The 21,485-nt window shown below is 48.4% G+C and overlaps 1 protein-coding gene across 4 annotated transcripts in view; it reads left to right on the top strand.

The window, feature by feature from the left end:
• Positions 1-12,468: 12,468 nt before the first annotated feature.
• Positions 12,469-21,485, top strand: part of THRAP3 (thyroid hormone receptor associated protein 3) — a 66,896-nt gene continuing 57,879 nt past the window's right edge. Inside the window, exons 1-3 of one of the 4 annotated variants that reach the window (XM_072771925.1) lie at positions 12,500-12,606; positions 13,033-13,165; positions 13,292-13,382. The gene's annotated coding sequence lies outside the window, so the exon portion shown is untranslated. Of the gene's footprint in view, positions 12,607-13,032; positions 13,166-13,291; positions 13,383-21,485 lie in introns of all 4 variants that reach the window. The other 3 variants (XM_072771926.1, XM_072771924.1, XM_072771927.1) reach the window with 3 other exon arrangements.

The raw sequence follows: 21,485 nt of genomic DNA, 5'->3' as shown, positions 1-21,485 counted from the left end.
TCTCTCTGTGTCTCTCATGAATAAATAAATAAATCTTATAAAAAAAAAAAAAGAAGGAGCGGCCTCGAGACACACAAGGCCGGACACTGGAGACAGGCCTGAGAAGCCAAAGTGGGGGACCCAAAGCCTCCTGGAGAACCGGGTGTCAGTGACGGGTTCTGAGCCAACAGGCCTTCCTGATTCTGTGCCCGGACCCGCCGAGCTGAGCGTCTCCTCACGGTGGGCGCTACCCCAGGTTTCTCCACCTCGGCACAGTTGGTGTTTGGGGCATGAGCATTTCTTTAATGGGGGGGCGGGGGGCAGGCCTGCGTTCTGCAAGAAATTCAGCTGCTGCGAAGCCCCTTTTCCCCAAATTGCGACAACCAAAAACGTCTCTGGGTCTTGCCAAGTGTTCCCTGGGGAAGGTTGAGTCATTATACTGTACGCCGGAAAGTAATATTACACTGTGTTAACTGGAATTTGAGGGAAAACTTTAAGAAAAACAACAAAACTGTGGAAGTGCCTGGTTGGCTCAATCGGTTAAACAACTGACTCGTGATCTCAACTCAGGTCTTGTTTTGTTTTGTTTTTTGTTTTAAGATTTTACCCATTTATTTGACAGAGAGAGAGAAAGAGAGACAGAGGGCACAAGTGGCAGAGCAGCAGGCAGAGGGAGCGGGAGAAGCGGATGCTCGATCCCAGGACCCCAGGATCATGACCTGAGCCAAAGGCAGACGCTTAACCGACGAGTCGCCCAGACACCCCTCGACTCGGGTCTTGATCTCAGTGAGGTCAAGCATGTGCTGGGCCCCGCGTTGGGCATGCAGCCTGCTTCAAAAGAAAGAAAATGTTCCCTGGGGAGGAATTGCCCCAACTGATGATCTTCCCTGCTCCCAGGTAGGCATCTGTGTGCTCCCAACCCCTGGTTTCTGGCTGGTTCTCCCATCAGCCCTTGTGCCCCCTCTGCCCCCCAGCACGCCTCGGAAGCCGGGGAGACCGGGGTGCACGCTCGTCTCAACAGGAGGACGGGGAGACGAGCCCCAGCATGGGGCTGGGATCTGGAGCAGCTTATGTGATACCAAGAAATAAGTAAGTGTGACGGGTCCCCACGTGAGCATTGTGGATAACACACATTGTGGCTACAAGCACCTGGTCCAGCTACACTTGGGGGCTCGTCTCCCCCTCCTCCTGTAGAGACAAGCATACACAGCCCTCACAAAGCACCCTCTCATCACCCTAAGATGCGCTTCTGGTGCCTTTGGGGTGGGCGGGGGGCAGCAATGCAGTGAGGGCAAGACTCCTGAGCGCTGCTGCAGCCTCAGTGACTCCCCGGTGTCCCCGGCTGCGGGACGTGCGCGGGGGCGCAGGACGCCCGTCTCCACCGCTGCAGATGCTCCCGGCTCCGGCGCTGGCGGATCGCGCCAAATGCCTGGGAAGCGATGCTCTTCCAGTTACGGCCAGGAAGTGCCCGCTGTTGGCCGCAGGTTTGATAACGTCCCCAGCCCCCGAAGCACCACGGATAACCCCGAGCTGTGCGTGGGGAGGACTCTAATCAGCAGGTACCTCGGCCCGAGCCTCACGACTCCGTTGGGCCCTGGCAGTGCGGTCATTTGCTGTGACTCCCGAGCCACCACCCTGAGCACAAGGACACCCATCCCTTCCCCCAGACATGGGGGCTCCGCGGGCCCACGGGGGTTGCCGGGAGGTCTCTGCGGGCCCACGGGAGGTGCCGGGAGGTCTCTGCGGGCCCACGGGGGGGCCGGGAGGTCTGAGTGGGAGTGCTACAACGTGGCTATTATTCAAGGAGAGGCAGCCGCTTCAGCCACGACGCCCAGACCCGGGTTCACGGTCCCAGGCTTGGGAGGCCCCTTCCACCTCCTCTAACGGGCCACTTCCGCCCCTCGTGAGCCTGGGAGCCCGTTGCTCTGGAATAACCCAGAGCCATGTCTCCTAGAGCCCAGGCCATGGTCAACAAAAGCCCTGGCTGAGCGATGTCTCGCAGTGCCTGGCAACCTCTGCTGTCGGCCTGGCAGCCCCAAAGCCTCGGTCCCCACCCCCAGGCCAAAAGGAGGAAGCCTGCCCACTGCAAGGACACCAGAAAGCAAATAACAACCGCAGCATCGCCAGGCCACTGTGCCCACAACAACTGCTGAGGCACTGGACTAAGCAAAGGGAAGGGTCGACATTACAGGAGAGAGTCCAGCTAGATTTCCAGAAAGATCTCCGGACCTGCCTGGACACAAGGAAACACACACACTTGTGAGAATAAGTAGTGTCCTCCCCAGGCTGTCCCAGCCACCCCTCAAAGCTGACCTCGTCTTCTGAGCTCACGTAGCATCCTCCCATAGCTCCCTATCCACTTGGGATGACGTCAGACGAGGAGCCCGGATCTTGTAAGGTAGGAGCTGTCCTATTTATAGATGAGAAAACAGAGGCTCAGAGAGGGTAAGTCACTTACCTGAAGGCACAGGGCTAAATGACTAGTCAAGGCTGGAATATAAAATCAGATCCAAAAATAAAAATAAAAATAAAATAATAAAATCAGATCTGACCCCAAAGCCTATCTTCTTTGCATTGTGTGACCTTCTCTCATCCCCATCCATCCCTCTGCAGGATCCCCCCACCACAATTGGGGAAAAGAGAGCAAGCATGAATTTAGTGATAAGTTACCGAACAACAACCTTGTGTTAGTTACTGCTGGCCAGCCCATAGAATATTTCATTCATTCATTCGTTTTTAAAGATTATTTATTATTTGAGAGAGAGAATGCAGAGGGGCAGAAGGAAAGAGAGAGAGAGAATCTCAATCAGACTCCCCACCAACCACGGAGCCCAATGCAAGGCTCAATCTTCCAACCCTGAGATTATGACCTGAGTCCAAATCAAGAGTCAGATGCCCAACTGACTAAGCCACTCAGATGCCCCCATTTATATATATTTATTCATTTAAGTAATCTCTAAACCCAATGCGGGGCTCAAACTCATGACCCTGAGATCAAGAGACACGTATCCTTCCACCTGAGACAGCCAGGCACCCTTAGACCATAGAATATTTTAATGGTTAGTGCCACTGAACTTTTTTCTAAGCGAGATGAAGGATTTCTCAACTTTGGCACTTCCAATATCTTGGTCGGGGTTATTCTTTGTTGTGAGGGGCCGTCCTGCACACTCTAGAATGTTTAGCAGCAACTCTGGCATCTATCTACCCGCCAGATGTCGGTAGCACAACCCCCCCACCCCTATCCCAGATTATGACACCCAGAAGTGTCTCCAGACATTGTCAAATATTCTCTGGGAGAGAAAAATAGCTCCCAGGTGAGAACCACTGGGTTAGGCAAAGATTAAAAAAAAAAAAAAAAAGCAGTTGTCTCAAAGAAGCAGTTCTTAGCAGTAAACACAATGTGCCAGTGAAGAGTAACTTCCCTCTGTTCTGAAGTAGCTCGGTGTCAATAGATCAGTGAGGTCCAGGCCTCTGCTTCGGATGTAAGAGAGTGTGGGGTGAAGTGGCCTCTGAGGCCTGAATTCCTGTGTCAAGCAAGGCCTGTGGTGATTCTCCGAGGCCTGACTCTGACTTTCCTGGGAATAACTGGCTCAGAGCCCAAGAAGGGTCAACGCTGTTACATTGACTGCCACCCCAAAGGAGAACTTGCTTGGAGCCAAGGGTGGGAAAAGAGGAGTGACTAATGCTTAGTGTCACATCCTACTTTTCCCTGGAACCTATTCTTTGAGACTCTCTCTTCCTTCTGTCAGCGTCTGGTTTTGAGTGCTCAGGCTCAACTGATCTGCCCGCATGAGTAGACTGAGAACTGAAATGAAGCCCTGCCCTCTGGTTTACCCAGAGGGGTGTGTATCGCATAAAGGACAGAAGTAGGAGGGTCTGAAAAGGGAAGGGAGCCCCTGGTTTTATTTGCCTGTGGAAGCTTTAACTATCCCATAGATATTCCTTCTCCTCAGAGGAAGGGCAAGTGATTGAAAAGAGGAATGATGAGGAGGTACAGAGAGGAGTTCTCTGTGGTCTCTCTTGTAAGAGAGATTGGTAAGGCTCCACCATCATGACCTAATTACCTCCCACCAAAGACCTCACTTCCAGATACTAGCACATTGGGGATTAGGTTTCAACATATGAACAGGCGGGCACATTCACTCCGTAGCAGCAGATGTCAGTATAACTGAATCAGAATCTCTGGAAGATGGGGCCTAGACTTGGATATTGTAAAAAACAAAACAAAAGTCCCTAAGCTTTTTTTTTTTTAAAGATTTTATTTATTTGTTCATGAGAGACACAGAGAGAGAGAGAGAGAGAGAGGCAGAGACACAGGCAGAGGGTGAAGCAGGCTCCATGCAGGGAGCCTGACGTGGGACTCGATCCCGGGTCTCCAGGATCACATCCCGGGCCAAAGGCGGCGCTAAACTGCTGGGCCACCAGGGCTGCCCCCTAAGCGGTTTAACGTCAACTAGGTGGGGAATCTCTGCTTTGTAGAAGTGCAAGCCTTGGAAACAGGAGGATGGGGGCCTTTGTTAGTGGTTCTCAAACTTGTCTGCATGTTGGAATCAGCTGTGGAAACTCTAAACCTCATGGTGCCTGTGTCCCACCTTCAATGATCGTGTTTACTTGGTCTGGGATGTGGTCTGGGTGCCGGAATTTTTAAAATATCCTGAGATGATTCCAATGTGCAGACAAGTTTGGGAACCACTGGACTAGAATATTCCCTGACGGTAGATGCTAGCCAACTGGCTTGGGACTAACCAGCTGCTTCAGCTCAGCCATGAAGAGCTTCTTTTTGCCAGTAATCGACGAGAAAACAAGCAACTGTTACCCTGACCACAATGTTCGGTTCAATTCTTCCGCCAAGCAGAGATGGAGGTGAAGGCACTTTGGTTGGTCTGAACAACAGCAAAGCTAACCGCTCCTCTGTTCCACAGGTGGTCCTTCAAACTTAGAGGGTCACACACTGGCGCTGGTCCCTTCTGCTTTCCCTTCCCACCTTCCTTTCTGCTCTGAAAGCATCTTGTAAACCAAACATGGCCTCCAGTAGCTTCTTCCTGTTAGGACTCCAGCCTGGAGCCTAAGTCAAACATTCATTTATTGGCTCAGGCTCGGAAAAGTCTAGTAGTGCTAACTTCAGGAGTGGCTGAATTCAAGAGCGCAGCTGGCCTCGTCAGTTCTTTTTTTTTTAATTTTTTTAAATTTTTTAAAATTTTATTTTAATTTATTTATTTATTTATTTATTTATTTTTGGCCTCGTCAGTTCTAACTGAAATAGGTCCCTCTCAGCTCACGGCTCTGCTTTCCCACCTTGTTGGCTTTATTCTCAGGAAAGCTCTCTCCAAATGGTGGCGGAGATGACCGTTAGCAAGTCCAGGGTGCTCCCCTTCTGGTCAGGCCATCCCAGAAAAAAGAGGGCTCCTTCCTCAGTGTTTCAGCATAGGTGTCAGGCTGATGCTCATTCCCTCTGCTCGCCGGGTTTGAGCCACCTGCCAATCATTGCAGCCAAAGGAATGAAATGTGCTGATCAGTCAGTCACCTGCTCATCCTGGAGCCAGTGTGGGGGTGGGAAGGCTTCTCAAAGGATTATCAGAGTGCTGTTACCAGAGAAGGAGCAGTGGAAGGATGCTGGGCAGGCATAGCAACAGATGGTCACTCTATTTGTTCCCCGGTTAGAGGAAGAATGTGGTGTACAGAAATCACAACAATGCCAGAGAGAATCTGACACATGCAGAGTGGGCGTTGGGGTACTCCTGAGGGAGGAGGACTCGGAACTGATGAGATCAGCTTTTGGTAAGTGGGGCCCTGGGGACGAAGGGCATGAACTGGCACAAGGAGGGAGGAGGCCCAGAGGAGAGCCAAGACAAGCACACATGACGAGGACATTGTGTATGACAGCTGAGGCCGGTGAGGATGTGGAGGCCAGATGGTGAAAGACCTGAGCTTGCCCTTCATCCCAATGGCAACAGAGAGCCTTTGAAGGTGAAGGCGAAGCTGCTGAGACAATAGGAGGTTAGATCACATGGACCCTTGTAGACCACATCGAAGATTTAGGGTTTGATCTTGAGAGCACTTAAGCCAGGGAACAACACCATCAGAGTTGGGCTTGAGAGACAGCACCCTGGTTACCGTCAGCAGCAGGGCCTGGGTGGAAGAGGCAGGACATAGGAAGGCCAGGGAAGAGTCCTTGATCATAGCCAACACTTATATACTCCTTACTCTGCCCACCGTTTTTTTATTTTTTTATTTTTATTATTTTAAATTTTTTATTTATTTATGATAGTCACAGAGAGAGAGAGAGAGAGAGAGAAGCAGAGACAGAGGCAGAAGGAGAAGCAGGCTCCGTGCACCGGGAGCCCGACGTGGGATCGATCCCGGGTCTCCAGGATCACGCCCTGGGCCAAAGGCAGGCACTAAACAGCTGCGCCACTGGACCCCCCACTGTTTTTTTAAAGATTGATTGATCGATTATTTTAAAATTTTACTTATTGGAGAGAGGGAGAACACAAAGGGAGAGGGAGGGGGAGAAACAGACTCCCCGCTGAGCAGAGAGCCCAACGTGAGGTTTGATCCCAGGACCCTGAGATCATGACCTGAGTAGAAGGCAGATGTTCATTTCAGCCAGCTGGGCCACCGAGGCGCCCTCGGATTTATTTATTTTAGAGGAGTGAGGGAGGGACAGAGAAAGAATCTTAAGAAGACGCTCTGCTGACCACAGAGCCCAACGTGGGGCTTCATCCCAGGAGCCTGAGGTCATGACTGAGAGCAAAATCGAGAGTTGGATACTCAACCTACTGAACCACCCAGGTGAGGCCCAGGCACTGTTCTAATCACTTCACAGGTGTTAGGACTTGTCAAGACCCAGAACAGGGTGGTAGGAGATTCAAAAGATGTTTTAGGAGAAGCATACCCTGGACTTTGATGGATGGCCTATGGTGGATGAGATAGAAAGCCCGGATTCCTGTAAGACTTTGAACCTGAGTGATCAGAAGATAGAGGAGCCCCTATAGGAGACAGAAAGATGTAGCGGTGCCTCGGTGGCTCACCGGGTTAAGCATCTGCCTTTGGCTCAGGTCATGATCCCAGAGCCCTGGGATCGAGTCCCGCACTGGGGTCCCACTCAGCGGGGAGCCTGCTTCTCCCTAACTGTCTCTCTTTCTCTCAAATAAGAGCTTAAAAAAAAAGGAACAGAAGTACTAAGAAAAGTCCACACTTGTTTACTGCTGCCAGTTCTGTGCCTAGACTGCTGCTGAGATCTAGGAAGATGAACAGGGCCCTGGTTGCCTTCCAGGAGATGGCCTTCGGCAGGAGACACAGCCATGTAATGGATGATTCCAGGATGTTGTGATGCATGTGGGCCGATGGGTCCAAGCTGGGAGGGAGGGAGGCAGCACTAGCACTTCCATCCACACAGCTGCTCAAGCAGGAAACCGAGGCTTGACTCCTCCTTCCCTCATCCAGTCATCCATCAAGATCCGTAGATCTGATTTCCTAAATATCTTTGGAGAATTATTTGAATCTATTTATTTTCTCTTCATCCCAGCTGAAGACACATGAGATCAAGATTTTGGGTCTTCTCATTTGAATTACTGTATAACCTCTTGATGGGTCTCTCCATTGTCATTCTGGTTTGCCCTAATCCATTCTCACACTGTGCCAGAATAATCCTTCACAAAAGGAAACCCGAATCCCTCTCCTGCTCATAAATCTTTCAATGGCTTCCTGTTGTTCTCAGAGTAAATCCAATAATCTCAACCTGGACTATCAGACCCAGCAGGATCTGGCCGGTTAGGGCCTCACCAGGCTCACTGGGCTTTAATTCCTATTACACTCTAGACTCAATGGCAGGCCTAACATTATTTAGGACGGGCCAAGTTCCTTCAGACTTTTCCATGTGTTGTCCTTCTGCCTGGAAAGCACTTCCTTAGTTTTCCGCCTGGTTAATGACAAATTTATGGGTTACTTCCTCAGTGAAGCCTCCTCTGACCTCCTAGCCTAGGCCAGAATCTCTAGATTCCACGTCAAGACTCAGCAAACGTTTTCTATAAAGGATGGAATCTATTTTTAGGCCTTGTAGGTCACACAATGTCATGGCTACTCAATATTTTTTTAAGATTAATTTTTTAAGATTATTTTTTAAAGATCATTAAAAGCCTAGGGATCCCTGGGTGGTGCAGCGGTTTGGTGCCTGCCTTTGGCCCAGGGCGCGATCCTGGAGACCCGGGATCGAATCCCACGTCGGGCTCCCGGTGCATGGAGCCTGCTTCTCCCTCTGCCTGTGTCTCTGCCTTTCTCTCTCTTTCTGTGTGTGTGACTATCATAAATAAAAAAAATTAAAAGCCTGGGTGGCTCAGTCAGTTGAACGTCTGCCTTCAAATCAGGTCAAAATCCTGGGGTGCTGGGATGGAGCCCAGCATCATCAGGGACCTTGCTCAGTGGGGAGTCTGCTTCTCTCTCTCCCTCTGTCCCCACCACCCTGTGCATGCTCTCTCTCTTTCCCTCAAATAAATAAATCTTAAAAAAAAAAAGATTATTTACTTAATTTTTTGAGAGATAGAGCAAGCCCAAGTGAGCGCATGAGTTGAGGGGAGAAATAGAGGGAAAAGCAGACCCCCCACAACACCGCTAAGTCGGAAGCCAGATGCGGAGCTCCCTCCCAGGTCCCTGAGAGCATGACCTGAGCTGAAGTTAGACGCTCAACCGACTGAGCCACCCAGGCACCCCGTTTACTCATTTTAGAGAGAGAGCTTGTGCACTTGCAGGCACTCTCCCCCAACACACACAGGTGTGTAAGCCAGGGGAGGGGCAGAGGGAGAGAAGCAGACTCCCTGCTGAGCATGGAGCCTGGGGCATGGGTGGGGAGGCTCCATCCCAGGACCCTGAGGTCATAACCTGAGTAGAAACTAAAAGTAAGGGCAGCCCGGGTGGCTCAGCGGTTTAGCCCCTCCTTCAGCCCAGGGCGTGATCCTGGAGACCTAGGATTGAGTCCCAGGAGACGGGCTCCCTGCAGGGAGCCTGCTTCTCCCTCTGCCTGTGTCTCTGCCTCTCTCTCTCATAAATAAATAAAATCTTAAAAAAAAAAAAAGAAATCAAGAGTAAGACACTTAACTGAATGAGCCACCCAGGTGCCCTCCCTGCAGCTTCTCAATTCTGTGTCAGCAGAAGACACATATGTGAAGTTATGAATGTTGAACTTTATCTATACTTTTTTACATGTCACGTAATACTAGTTTTTCAATTAGCAATAATCGTGCCTCGGATAAACCACACTGGCTGTGCCAAGGAGAAATATTAGTTAAAAAATTTTTTTCCCAGCCATTTAAAAATATAAAAACAGTTCCTAGCTTCTGGCCATACAAAAATAGGAGGGCTAGGATTGGCTTGTAGGCTATAGTTTGCCCACGTGGGTTCTGTTATCATAGCATATAACATACTTTCTTATGTTGCACTTACCACACTGGTAATTAATCATGCATGCAATAGACTTAATTTTTTTTTTGAAGAAATTAAGAATCTTGGGCAGCCCCGGTGGCTCAGTGGTTTAGTGCTGCCCTTGGCCTGGGACGTGATCCTGGAGATCCGGGATAGAGTCCCATGTCAGGCTCCCTACATGGAGCCTGTTTCTCCCTCTGTGTCTCTGCCTCTCTCATGAATAAATAAATATTTTTTATTTTTTTAAAATAAAATCTTAAATTTTTTTTTTTAAATTTATTTATGATAGTCACATAGAGAGAGAGAGAGAGAGAGAGAGAGAGGCAGAGACACAGGCAGAGGGAGAAGCAGGCTCCATGCACCGGGAGCCCGACGTGGGATTCGATCCCGGGTCTCCAGGATCCTGCCCTGGGCCAAAGGCAGGCGCCAAACCGCTGCGCCACCCAGGGATCCCTTAAAATAAAATCTTAAAAAAAATTAAGAATCTCTATGCCCAACATGGGACTTGAACTCACAGCCTTGAGCTCAAGAGTCACATGCTCTATCAAGCAAGCCAGCAAGGCACTCCAGCAATAGATTTCTTTCTTTCTTCCTTCCTTCCTTCCTTCCTTCCTTCCTTCCTTCCTTCCTTCCTTCCTTCCTTCCTTCCTTCCTTCCTTCCTTCCTTCCTTCCTTCCTTCCTTCCTTCCTTCCTTCCTTCCTTCCTTCCTTCCTTCCTTCCTTCCTTCCTTCCTTCCTTCCTTCCTTCCTTCCTTCCTTCCTTCCTTCCTTCCTTCCTTCCTTCCTTCCTTCCTTCCTTCCTTCCTTCCTTCCTTCCTTCCTTTGATTTTATCTATTCATGAGAGACCCATAGAGGCAGAGACACAGGCAAAGGGAGAAGTAGGCGCCATGCAGGGAGCCTGATGCGGGAATTGATCCAAAGACACATGCTCAAACACTGAGCCACCGGGGAGCTCAAGATGTTCTCTTTCCTGAGGGGGGCTCAAAGTTTAGTGGAGAAAACAGACATATAAATGGTTAACTACACAATTAGGTAATGCTGTATTGGAAGGAAAAAGAATTCAGATTTCAGTAGGATTAGTTTGAGAAGCCAGTGGGAAACTCAGGGTATGGTGACTCCGGAACATCTGGAACGATATGAGTTGATGCCAAGATGTTGTTAAGGGAGTAAAGTGCACAGAAAAGATGTAGAAACCACCTGAGTTGGCCAGCTCGCTCAAGGAGCGGGGTCTCTCAGGGAGAGAGAGACTGATGAGAAGAGAGAGAGGAGGCCGGAGCTGCAGGGTGGGTTTTGGGCCAGGCAAGGAGTGGAAGTGGGAGACAGGTAAGAGCTCCAGCATGGAGTATTTCAGAAACCGGGAGGAATGATTACATATTTTTGTATCCCTCTAATTCACCATTGTGTTCCTAGTATTTTTCACTGGGCACCATGGCATACAGCAGTCCAAAAATCTGTGAGTTGAAAATGAAGTCGAGGGGCACCTAGGTGGCTCCGTTGGTTCAGTGTCCCTCTCTTGATCTTAGGATCATGAGTTCAAGCCCTGTGTTGTGGAGCCCACTTTAAAAAAAAAAAGAGAGACAGAGAGAGAAAGAAAATTAAGTTGAATCAAAACCTTTCAAGAAGCCCTACACAGCAAGCAGGGAAAGGCTCAAAGAAGGAAGAAAGAGTATGCAGCCTGGAAGGAAGGCCACTGAGGTCAGCAAGGGTGAGGGCTGACATGACATGGTCCCAGACTTGAGCTGGTGAGCTTTTCTTGCAGGAAGAACAGACTTTTTTCTCCCACCCCCTCCGCAATCTTAATTCACATGGACTTTCTTAACTTTGCTGTGGGGATGCAGAAACCCACCCGAACTAATTAATCTCTGCTCTCAAATAGCTCAGTTTGGTGGGGAAGACCGGTACAGGCCTGATAATTATAAAATCAGGCTCAAAGAAAAAAAAAATCATGTGCAAAGGTGCTGCAGGAGTAGATATGGGGATGGGAGGTGGGGGGTGTGTGGGAAGCTAGTAAAGCCTCGAAAGGCTTCATACAAGAGGAGAACATTTGGGACACCTGGGTGGCTCAGCGGTTGAGCATCTGCCTTTGGCTCAAGGCATGATCCTGGAGACCCAGAATCCTGGAGTCCTGCATCGGGCTCCCCGCATGGGGCCTGCTTCTCCTTCTGTGTCTCTCGTGAATACATAAAATAAAATCTTAAAAAAAAAAAAAAAAAAAAGAGGGGGTAACATCTGAGCTCAGTCCTAAAGGTCGGAGTTCACTGGGGCAGGAAGTCCAGCGGAAAGTAGCTTGTGCACAACCCTGATAGGTGCTGGTGGCTCCCGAACCTGCAGATGCAGAAGGACGTTCGTTTATCATGCAGATTCCAAGCCTGCCCGGGGAGGGGGCACTTGTGGTTTGTTTAACTGGGCGAGTGGCATCCATTTTAAGGAGCTTCAGAGGACTACACTTTTTAGACCGTCCCTTCCTGCGCTCCCACGGTCGCGGTCGCGGGCGGGGGATGGGGCCACGCGGGCCCGGACCCACGGGGCTCCCGGGCGTCCTTAGGAGGTGTCCGATCACCGCAATGCAAACAGCTCCATTTTGAGTCGCGCTTTCAGGGCACCGGCCGCCCCCACGGGCCTCACTTTGTCGGACTCTCGCAACAACTCCGCGGCGTGGGGACTGCGGGCCGCCCGCCGGAGCGGGGACCCCGAGGCTCCCGCAGCGGAGACGCGTCGCCCAAGGTCACCAAGCGAGCGCGGCGGCCCGCCTCGCGGCCTCCCCGCCCAGGGCCTCGGCGACGACGAACGGCGGCCGCCGGCGGGTGGGGCTCTGGCCCTCCCTCCAAGCCGAGTCCAAAATGGTGGGGGCAGTGGCGTCAGCAACGCCCCCGCCCCTTCCGTTCACCTCCCTCCTTCTTCCCCAGGCCACCCAGGCGGGGGGAGGGGATGGCGACGCAGCGCCCCACGTGACTGCCGACAACCCTGCGCGTGACGCAAAGCGGCGGGCCCAACGCTCGCCTCGCCTTGTGGGAAACGTAGTTCGGCGCACCGCCGGCTGGGCTAGCAGCGGGCGGGCCGGGCACTACATTTCCCAGGAGTCAGCGGGGGCGACGCCGCCGCTGCCGCCGTCGGAGAGCGGGGACGCGGGGCGCGCTGTCGGGCGGGGGCGAGATTCGGGCCGGTTGTGCCGTTGCGAGGCTGCTGCTGCGATCGCTGCGGCGGGCCCGGTGAGTGGGGGCCCGTGATGGGGATCAGGGCAGCTCCCCCGGCTCCGGCGGTGGCGTGTTTTACCCTCTCTCCGCGGCGGCTGGGTCGGGGTCCCGGGCGGGCCCGGCGCGGGGCCGCTGCTGCGCCGCTGCCCCCAGGCCTCCTCCGAGCTGGCCCCGCTCCCTCTCCGGCTCCTCCCCCTCCCCGCCCTTCAGGGTTTCCCCTCGCTCCGGCCTAGCTCCCGACGCTCCGGGGCCGCCTTTTCTCTCTCCCCCTCCCCCCCTTAAGCTGCAAGCCTGAGGCCTCCACCTCTTCCATCTCCCCCTTTAGTCGCAGGAACCCCATTCTTTGAATTTCTCCTTTTCCCGGAACTCTGAATGCAACTCCCCCTCCTCCTCCCCCCCCCCCCCCCGCCCCGTCTCCATTGGCCTGGTTCTGTCTTCTAGGGCGCATGTGGCTGGCACTCGGTGAATGTTAGTCCTCCTTCCCTGCTTGCGGCCAGAGGAGGCATAGTCCAAATCCAATCTGCCGCTGGAACATCTGTGCGCCCACTCCTATCTCAGCCCTCTCGGGTTGGAGGTGAGGCCGACTTGCCTTCCAGGGGGTCGCCGGCGCGCGTGTGTTGTGGCTGTAGGAGGCAATTTTTCTTTTTTCTTTTGCCTCCCTTTGCATCTCAGCAACTTTTTTTTTTTTTTTTTTTTTAAGTCAGCTCTTCTGGTCGCCTTTCTAAATCTCAGGGGGTGGAGCCTGACGGCAGGAGCAGGCGAGCAGCGCCGGTGCCCGGGAGTGCGAAGCGGTCGGTGGTCGTAGGGTGTCTACGGGGGTGGGGAGTGGGGGGGGGGTTCATTGGATCGGAAGGGGAGCCTCCGGGTGCGGCAGAGCCTTGGCGGGCGAGAGCCAGGGAAGCTTCTGGGGGCAGAACAGAAAGGCGGATGGCGGGGCCAGCTTGCCCGGGTTCAGGTTTTGGCTCCGTTAAGCTTTTGATTTTAGGTCGAGGGGCTTCTTCGCTTCCGGGTGCCTCAGTTTCCTTACCTGCAAAAGAGCGGTAAGTAGCCGTGGCAACTTTAGAGCGTTACTGCGAGGATTAACGGAGATAAAACTGAAAACTCCTTAGCTCGTTACCTGACATGGATTAGGGTGCATTGTTACTATCATCCCCGCGTGTAGGGTATGTAGATTGTGGGCCCAGAGTGCAAAGGCAGGTATTAACACCCGCATTTGTATTTCCTTTTTTTCCTTTTCGATGCTCCCCCCTTTTTTTTTAAATGTGGAAATACTGTATACCCGCTTTTCCTTTTCCCATTTTTTTCCTTTCGGATCCCCCCCCCCCGCCTTTTTTTTTTATGTGGAAATATTGTCTGTTCGGTTATCTGGACGGCTTGATGTATCATTGAGCAGAAGCCTGTTACAAGGAGTCAGAAACGGTTCCTGCCCTTGAGCAACCTGTGGAACAAATCGAGCTCAGTTTGCTCTTTGCTGGGAATTAATGTTTTGTGAACCAAGGCGCACACTTCAGCAATATCAGAAACGGATTTATTCTGCAACCATTTGGGCTTGGTTGCATCTTGTAAAAGGTGTATTGAAGTTTCCAGAAGAAAACTGTTCCACTAAAAATCTTTGATGTCCAATGCAGGCCTGTCGCCTCGTTCTTTAACCCTTTTGACACCAGTGACGGGTCTCCGGTTTTGGAAAGACTGATTTCTAGTTCTGCAGATGTACATACAGTCCCGTTTTCCTGGTGGTGGTGATAGTGGTAACAGTATCGACAGTAGTTCTTTAGCATATTCATTAGCGTTAACACCAAGTTACAGGCATCCTTTGAATTTGGCTTAGCCAGTGAAATAATGGATTACAAAAAGAGTGTCCTGTTTTGTCCCGAGAAGTTGGAAGGAGGAAGCTTGGAATATTGTGGAGATTAGCACCCAGGTGGGGAGAGATACTGCTGGCAGAGAGGGAGCAGAAGACAAACAACTATTGTTTACTTATTTATTTTGAACGGATAGTCTCAACCACTAAGAATCTCAAGATGCTAGCCTATTTCTCGGGCGCAATGACCTCCCGAATTGAAGGCAAAGTGGTTAACGCTGTTCTCTCAAATGTTAGATTTTTTTTTTTCCCCAAATGTTAGATTTTGATGGATTGCTTCACACACTCATCCTATAAACATTTAAGTTGAGTCAGTTCAGTATTTGGCTGATTGATTCAGCAATCAGTGCCTGAGAACATGCTCTACCGCCTGGCTCCTGCACTAGGCTCTGGGAGTACGTGGTGGGGGGGTTGTGAGACCCAAGGGGTCTTGCATTTGGAGAACTTCTAGTAGAGTAGGGGAAGATACAACCGGTAAAATAAATGACAAATTGAGAAAAGTGATAAGGGAATATCAAGCAGGGACTCTAGTAGACACTAACAAGGGAGACCTAAGGTTGGTCAGAGAAGGTCTTTTGGGCATGATGACAGTTTTGTAGGAAAGCACATTCCATATGGAGGGAACAGCAAGAAGGTGGGGAGAATTGTGTGCTTTCAGAACTGAAAAGAGGCCCAAAGTAGCTGACACAGTGAGGAGAGTGGTGACAACAGCTGGACAGGTAAGGTGGTTTGGGGGAAGCCATTGAAGCCTTCTGATTTATATTTTAAAATAACCCTTGGGGCACCTGAGTGCCTTGAGCATCTGCTATTGGCTTAGGTTATGATCTTGGGATCCTTAGATCAAATCTCACATCGAGTCCTGCATCGCAGCAGCATCATCATCACCACAGCATTGGGCTCCCTGCTCAGTGGGGAGTCTGTGTTTCCCTTTGTTCCTCCCTTTCCACTTGTGCGTGTGCTCTCTCTCTCTGTTCTCAAATAAATAAAAATCTTTAAAAAAGATTACTTTTGCAGAGGTATGGAGGATGGATTATGGAGGATATCATTTAAGAGACTGCCGTACTGGTCCAGACCGGTTTTGGTAGTTGCCTGTGTATTGGTGGGAAGAAGTGGGGTGTTTGGAGACGATGTAGGTTTAATATTCTTGGGATCAGGCCATTCTTTTTTTTTTTTTTAATTTTTATTTATTTATGATAGTCACACAGAGAGAGAGAGAGGCAGAGACACAGGCAGAGGGAGAAGCAGGCTCCATGCACCGGGAGCCCAACGTGGGATTCGATCCCGGGTCTCCAGGATCGCGCCCTGGGCCAAAGGCAGGTGCTAAACCGCTGCGCCACCCAGGGATCCCGGATCAGGCCATTCTTAATCTGTAGTCCATGGACTATAGGGAGCCCATGAAACTAAAATTTTTGTGAGCGACTGCATTTTCTCAAAGGTTTGATAACTTCAATTAATTTCATTAGTCTCAGAATTTTTTTTTTTTTAAGATTTTATTTATTCATGAAAGACAGAGAGAGAGAGAGAGAGAGAGAGGCGCAGAGACACAGGCAGAGGAAGAAGCTGGCTCCGTGCAGGGACTGCTGGGGACTCCAGGATCATGCCCTGGGCTGAAGGCAGCGCTAAACCTCCAAGCCCCCTGGGCTGCCCTAGTCTCAGAATTTAAGAACCAGTGTTCTAGAGCTTGTAATGCGGGTTTATAACCCATAAAAAAATAGTTGCCCATGGCTTATCAGAGTTGAGTCGTGGGTACCCTTTCTAAAAGATTGCTTTCCTTCATCTTTTTTTTTTTTTTTAGGTAAGCTCTACACCCCACGTGGGGTTAATCTCACAACCTCTAGATCAAGAGTTACTCCAAGAACTGAGTCAGCCAGGCACCACATTTCTTAGTCTTTAATGGGAACTTTTTTAAAAATCAAGTTTAGATGCTGTGCCATAGATCTTTTAGTCTGCAAGTTACAGGCTGATGCACATATTGAAGAAGTCAGACATTAGCTCAGTATCATGAAAGTCCATTTCTGAATGTTTTTTTCTACTGGAAGAAACTTAGTATTTTAAGTGGTGCAAATGGAGTACCTTAGTATATGAAGAGCAAGACCATCATCTTGCTTTTCTTCCATCAGGGGTTTCAGATGTATATTCTTTTTTTTTTTTAAAGATTTTATTTATGATAGACATAGGCAGAGGGAGAAGCAGGCTCCATGCCGGGAGCCGGACATGGGACTCGATCCTGGACTCCAGGATCATGCCCTGGGCCAAAGGCAGGCGCTGAACCACTGAGCCACCCAGGGATCCCTCACATGTATATTCTTATTTCTTGTATTATATTTTTACATCTTAATGTGTGAATGGAAACATAAGGTGTACTTTGTACCCCAGAGGTAGAGCTGTACCACTGAAAGAAAGGTGTATTTTTGTTTTTACAGCAGAGGTTGAAAACTGAAGGCTTGTGGACTAAATCCAGTCTCCAGATGTATTTTGATACAAACATCTTGTTCAATGTCTTGAACAAGGCCTTTCTTTACCACTCTATCTGTGGGGTACTCCTCTCATCAACCCCTCCTGACTCCCACATTATTACTGTGGAACATTATTTTTTTATTTTTTAAGATTTAAGGGGTTTCTGGGTGGCTCAGTTAAGTGTCAGCCTTCAGCTCAGGTCAGGAGCCCGGAATACACACAGCATTGTGAATTTGAATTAGTTGTCAGCATTTAAGAAACAAGGAGATTTTATGTAAAATTTAGATTCAGGCTACTTTTGAAAAATCAGTTTTGGCAGCCTCAGACCTGTGTTTCTGCCTCATCTGCAGCCATCTTTTATGGTTGGGCATGTCCTTTCCAGTTTGTCAGAGACCTCACTACGGCCTGACATGTATCCCTGACGTGGAACAGAGTCACTTGATATTATTTTACACCTTTAAATTACATGTCTGCAGGCAATTTAATATGGTGTCTCTTTTCTAGGTATATGATATGGGTCTCTAATGCCCTCGCTTAAAGTCTGTTTTCTGTCTTAACATTATATCACCATTAGAGATTGTTTTCTGCCTTGTTGCCTTATTTTTTGCAGACCAGTGAGAGAAATAAGCCCAAAACATTGAATTATTTTGTTTCTGAACCCAAGGGCTTTTATAAAGCATAAAGGCTTTAATCTGACCCCCTGCCCATGCCTTTTAGTTGGTGTCTGTACAGTGTCCTCATTTTTGTTTTTCCTGATTTGCTTTTTAGCATCTGGAATGTTGTAACTGCATAGCTGGGCTTGTTTCAGAACATAGAAGGCCAAGCAAAGAGAAATTGTTGAATGTCTAATTAGAAGACTTTTGGTGCTTGTCTTCAGGCTTAAGAACCAAAGTTGAGTGTGTGTTTAATATGCCTGTGTGAAGTCCATTGCTTTGCTTTCAGTAATTGTGTGTGAGCGTTTTTCTTTTCTTTTTTCTTTTCTTTTCTTTTCTTTCTTTTCTTTTCTTTTCTTTTCTTTTCTTTTCTTTTCTTTCTTTTCTCTTTTCTCTTTTCTCTTTTCTTTTCTTTTCTTTTCTTTTCTTTTCTTTTCTTTTTTGAGGAATGACTCCTCAATTTTTTTCCTCTATTTTAATTATAAAGACAGGATAAATAATTGATAGAGGCCGTCTAAGAGATGAGACTGCTTTCTAAAGCTACCCAGATTTTTCCACTCTAGGGCTCCATTATGGTAGGCCTTCAGAGAAGATGGTCCCAGTGTGTCTAAAGGATGTGTCCTACAGTCTTGACTAATACCTTTATCTACCAGACTGTGGGCTATTGGGAAAAAAAAAATTAAAAGAGATTGAGGAAGTTGGTCAGGTGCCAGATTGGGGTTGCCCAGAAGAAAAAATTGGGTAAATTTCTTAAGATAAATTAGTTTCAGTTATAATAAAGTGATGCTTTGTGTACTCTTAAGTTTGCTTTTTTTTTTTTTAAGATTTTATTTATTTGAGAGAGTAAGAGAATGAGCATGAGCGCGGGGAGAGGGAGAAGCAGACTCCTTGCTGGACCTGGAATCCAACACAGGCTTGATCTGGGGCTTCAGAATCATGACCTGAGCTGACAGCAGACACTTAGCCCAGGTGCTCTTACTCTTAAGTTCTTACTGCTTAGCCATTAAGGAGTCAAGTTGCTGAACCATTTTTTTAGGTTTGGTAGTTTTGATGGTCCTATGTATGCTTGTATCACATTGGGAAATGTCTTGAACAAGGCCTTTCTTTACCACCCTATCTGTGGGGTACTCCTCTTATCAACCCCTCCCGCCTCCCACATTATTCCTGTGGGACATTATTTTTTTATTTTTTAAGGTTTAAGGGGTTTTGGGACACCTGGGTGGCTCAGCGGTTGCACGCCTGCCTTCAGCTCAGGGCGTGATCCTGGAGACCCGGGATCAAGGTCCGCATCTGGGCTCCCTGCATGGAGCCTGCCTCTCCCTCTGCGTATGTCTCTGACTCTCTGTCTCTCTCTGTGTCTCATGAATAAATTAATAAAAAAATCTTAAAAAAGAAAAAGATTTAAGGGGTTTCTGGCTGGCTCAGTTAAGTGTCTGCCTTCGGCTCAGGTCAAGATCCCGGAGTCTCAGGATTGAGCCCCCCTACATTGGGCTCCCTGCTCAGTTGGTAGTCTGCTTCTTCCTCTCCCTCTGCCCCTCCCCCTGCTTGTGCTCTTTCTCTCTCTCTCTCTCTCAAAAGGGAGAGGGACAAGCAGACTTAGTGCTGAGTACAGAGCCCAACATGCAGCTCAACCTAAGACCCTGAGAGCAAGACCTGAGCTGAAATCAAGAGTCGAATGCTCAACTGACTGAGCCACCTAGGCCCTCCTGTGGGACGTTTTTAATCCGCTGTGTCTTCACCTCTTTAGAGAGTAAAGCAGGGATTTGTTTGATTCATTGCTGAATCCCCATACCTAGGATTTTCTCTGTTACATAGAAGAGGTTTAGTGAATAAATAAAGGATGAATTAATACTGGAAGAGATATGCTGACTGGTTGGCTGTCTCTGGAAGTGCTCCCACTATCAAGTTCTGATTTACTCAGATTCTGTTAAGCTACCAGTTGAAAATGATTTGTTTGGGGATAGGTGAGATTACAAAGGAGCGGGAAGGTACTCTCTGGGGTGATAGGAATGTGTATATATATACACACACACACACACACATTGTGTGTGTATACACACACACACACACACACACACACATATATTTATAAAGGTTTTTAATTCATGAGAGACATCAGCAGAAGGAGAAGCAGGCTCCCTGTGGGGAGCCCAATGCAGACTCCATCCCAGGACCTCGGGATCATGATCTGTGCCAAAGGCAGATGCTCAACCACTGAGCCATCCGGCCCTTTGTGTGTGTGTGTGTGTGTGTGTGTCTGTGTTTGTGTCTGTGTGTGTATTTAAAGTTGAATGCAGGGCTTGAACTCCAGTACCTTGAGAGCAAGACCTGAGCTGAGATCAAGCGTCAATCGCTTAACTGACTGAGCCCCCCACCCCCCAGGTGCCTCTGAAATACTCCATATTTTGGTTGGGGTAGTGTTTCACAGTATATTTTGTCAAAACTGACCAAACTTAAAATGTGTACCTCTTTTGTAAGTGAATTATGAAGTTGATTGATAAAAATTTGTTTTCAAAAGCCGTTCTCTAAAGGCTGTTCTGTAAAACTGAGATAACTGTATAAGTAGGTTGTGATGATTTTTTTTTTTTTTTTTGTGATGATTGTTTTTAGTAAATTTAGCCGAGTATAGATTGGACAGGAGATTTTAAAATCTTATTTGGAGTGAGGCGGGTGCCTCAGGAACTATTGAGGGAAGAGGCTGAGCTGGGAGGACCCCAGTTCACTCAAGAGCAGTTCTATACTGATAATTTTTTTACTTTGGGGTTCTGCTTAATATATATAAATATATATGTAAAATAAAAATTTTAGTTATTTACTTAAAAATCTTTAAAGACATGTATTTTTTAAATTAAGCCCATGCCCAGCGTGGAGCTTGAACGAATGACCCTGAGATTAAGAGTCCCTTGCTCTACTGACTGAGCTAGTTAGGTGCCCTGAAATTAATTAATTAATAAAGATTTTATTCATTTATTCATGAGAGACCTGGGGTTGGGGAAGGGATAGAGAGAGGCAGGGACACAGACAGAGGGAGAAGCAGACTCCATGCAAGCAGCCCGATCCTGGGACTCCAGGATCACATCCTGAGCCAAAGGCAGGCGCCAAACTGCTGAGACACCCAGGGATCCCTTTGTTTTCAAAGTAATCTCTACACCTGGTGTGGGGCTCAAACTCATGACCCCAAGGTCAAGAAGAATCAGATGCTCTACTGACTGAGCCCACCAGGCACCCTGACGTTTCATTTTTAAAAACTTAAAACACCACTGAGTTCCCTAACGCCTTCCTGCCCCTACCCCACGATTTAGTTAAATAAGGCACAACCCGTAAAAACCCTTTTGGGCAGGTCTTTAAAAGTTTTGTTTCCTTGCTCACAGATGGTGCTGGTTGAAAAAAAAAAAAAGACATTGCAGAAATACGTAAGGTAGAAAGTAAAAGTTTCCCATAATGCCATCTGTTTAGGCCAGTGTAAGCAGTTTGGGTACATAGAAGAGATTTCTACTGTTTTGGTTTGTTGTACATGTGATTTTTTTTCCCTTGGGTGTTGGATGAAGGTATTTCTAAATAGTAAAGTTAGTAAGGAGCCATGGAGGAAGTAGAGACAAACCGCTTTGGTTTATTTATGAAAGCTGAATCCTTAAAACATTGCTCTGTTTAGAAGGACTTAAATTACAACAGTGTATTTGTGATAATCTTGTTTTCTTGGAAAATATAGAAGATGATATGTTAATGGCTTTAATGGTAAGTACTTTTCCTTTGTTCATAGCATAGAATTTAGCTTACCTGTTCTCTTCCTTTGTTTCAGGATTATTAGTTACATAAATTTTTGCTGGACATTTTACCTTCAAGTATGAGTTGTTTGACCATTCAACCAGCCATGGTAGGGGATTAAAGTGGCCTTGAATGTGGTGCCACTTTGAATGACAATA

This window comes from Canis lupus, chromosome 13 (genome assembly GCF_048164855.1).
Source record: "Canis lupus baileyi chromosome 13, mCanLup2.hap1, whole genome shotgun sequence".
Taxonomy (NCBI): domain Eukaryota; kingdom Metazoa; phylum Chordata; class Mammalia; order Carnivora; family Canidae; genus Canis; species Canis lupus.
The sequence above is the reverse complement of the archived record's forward strand: the minus strand, read 5'-3'. Positions and strand labels throughout refer to the sequence as shown.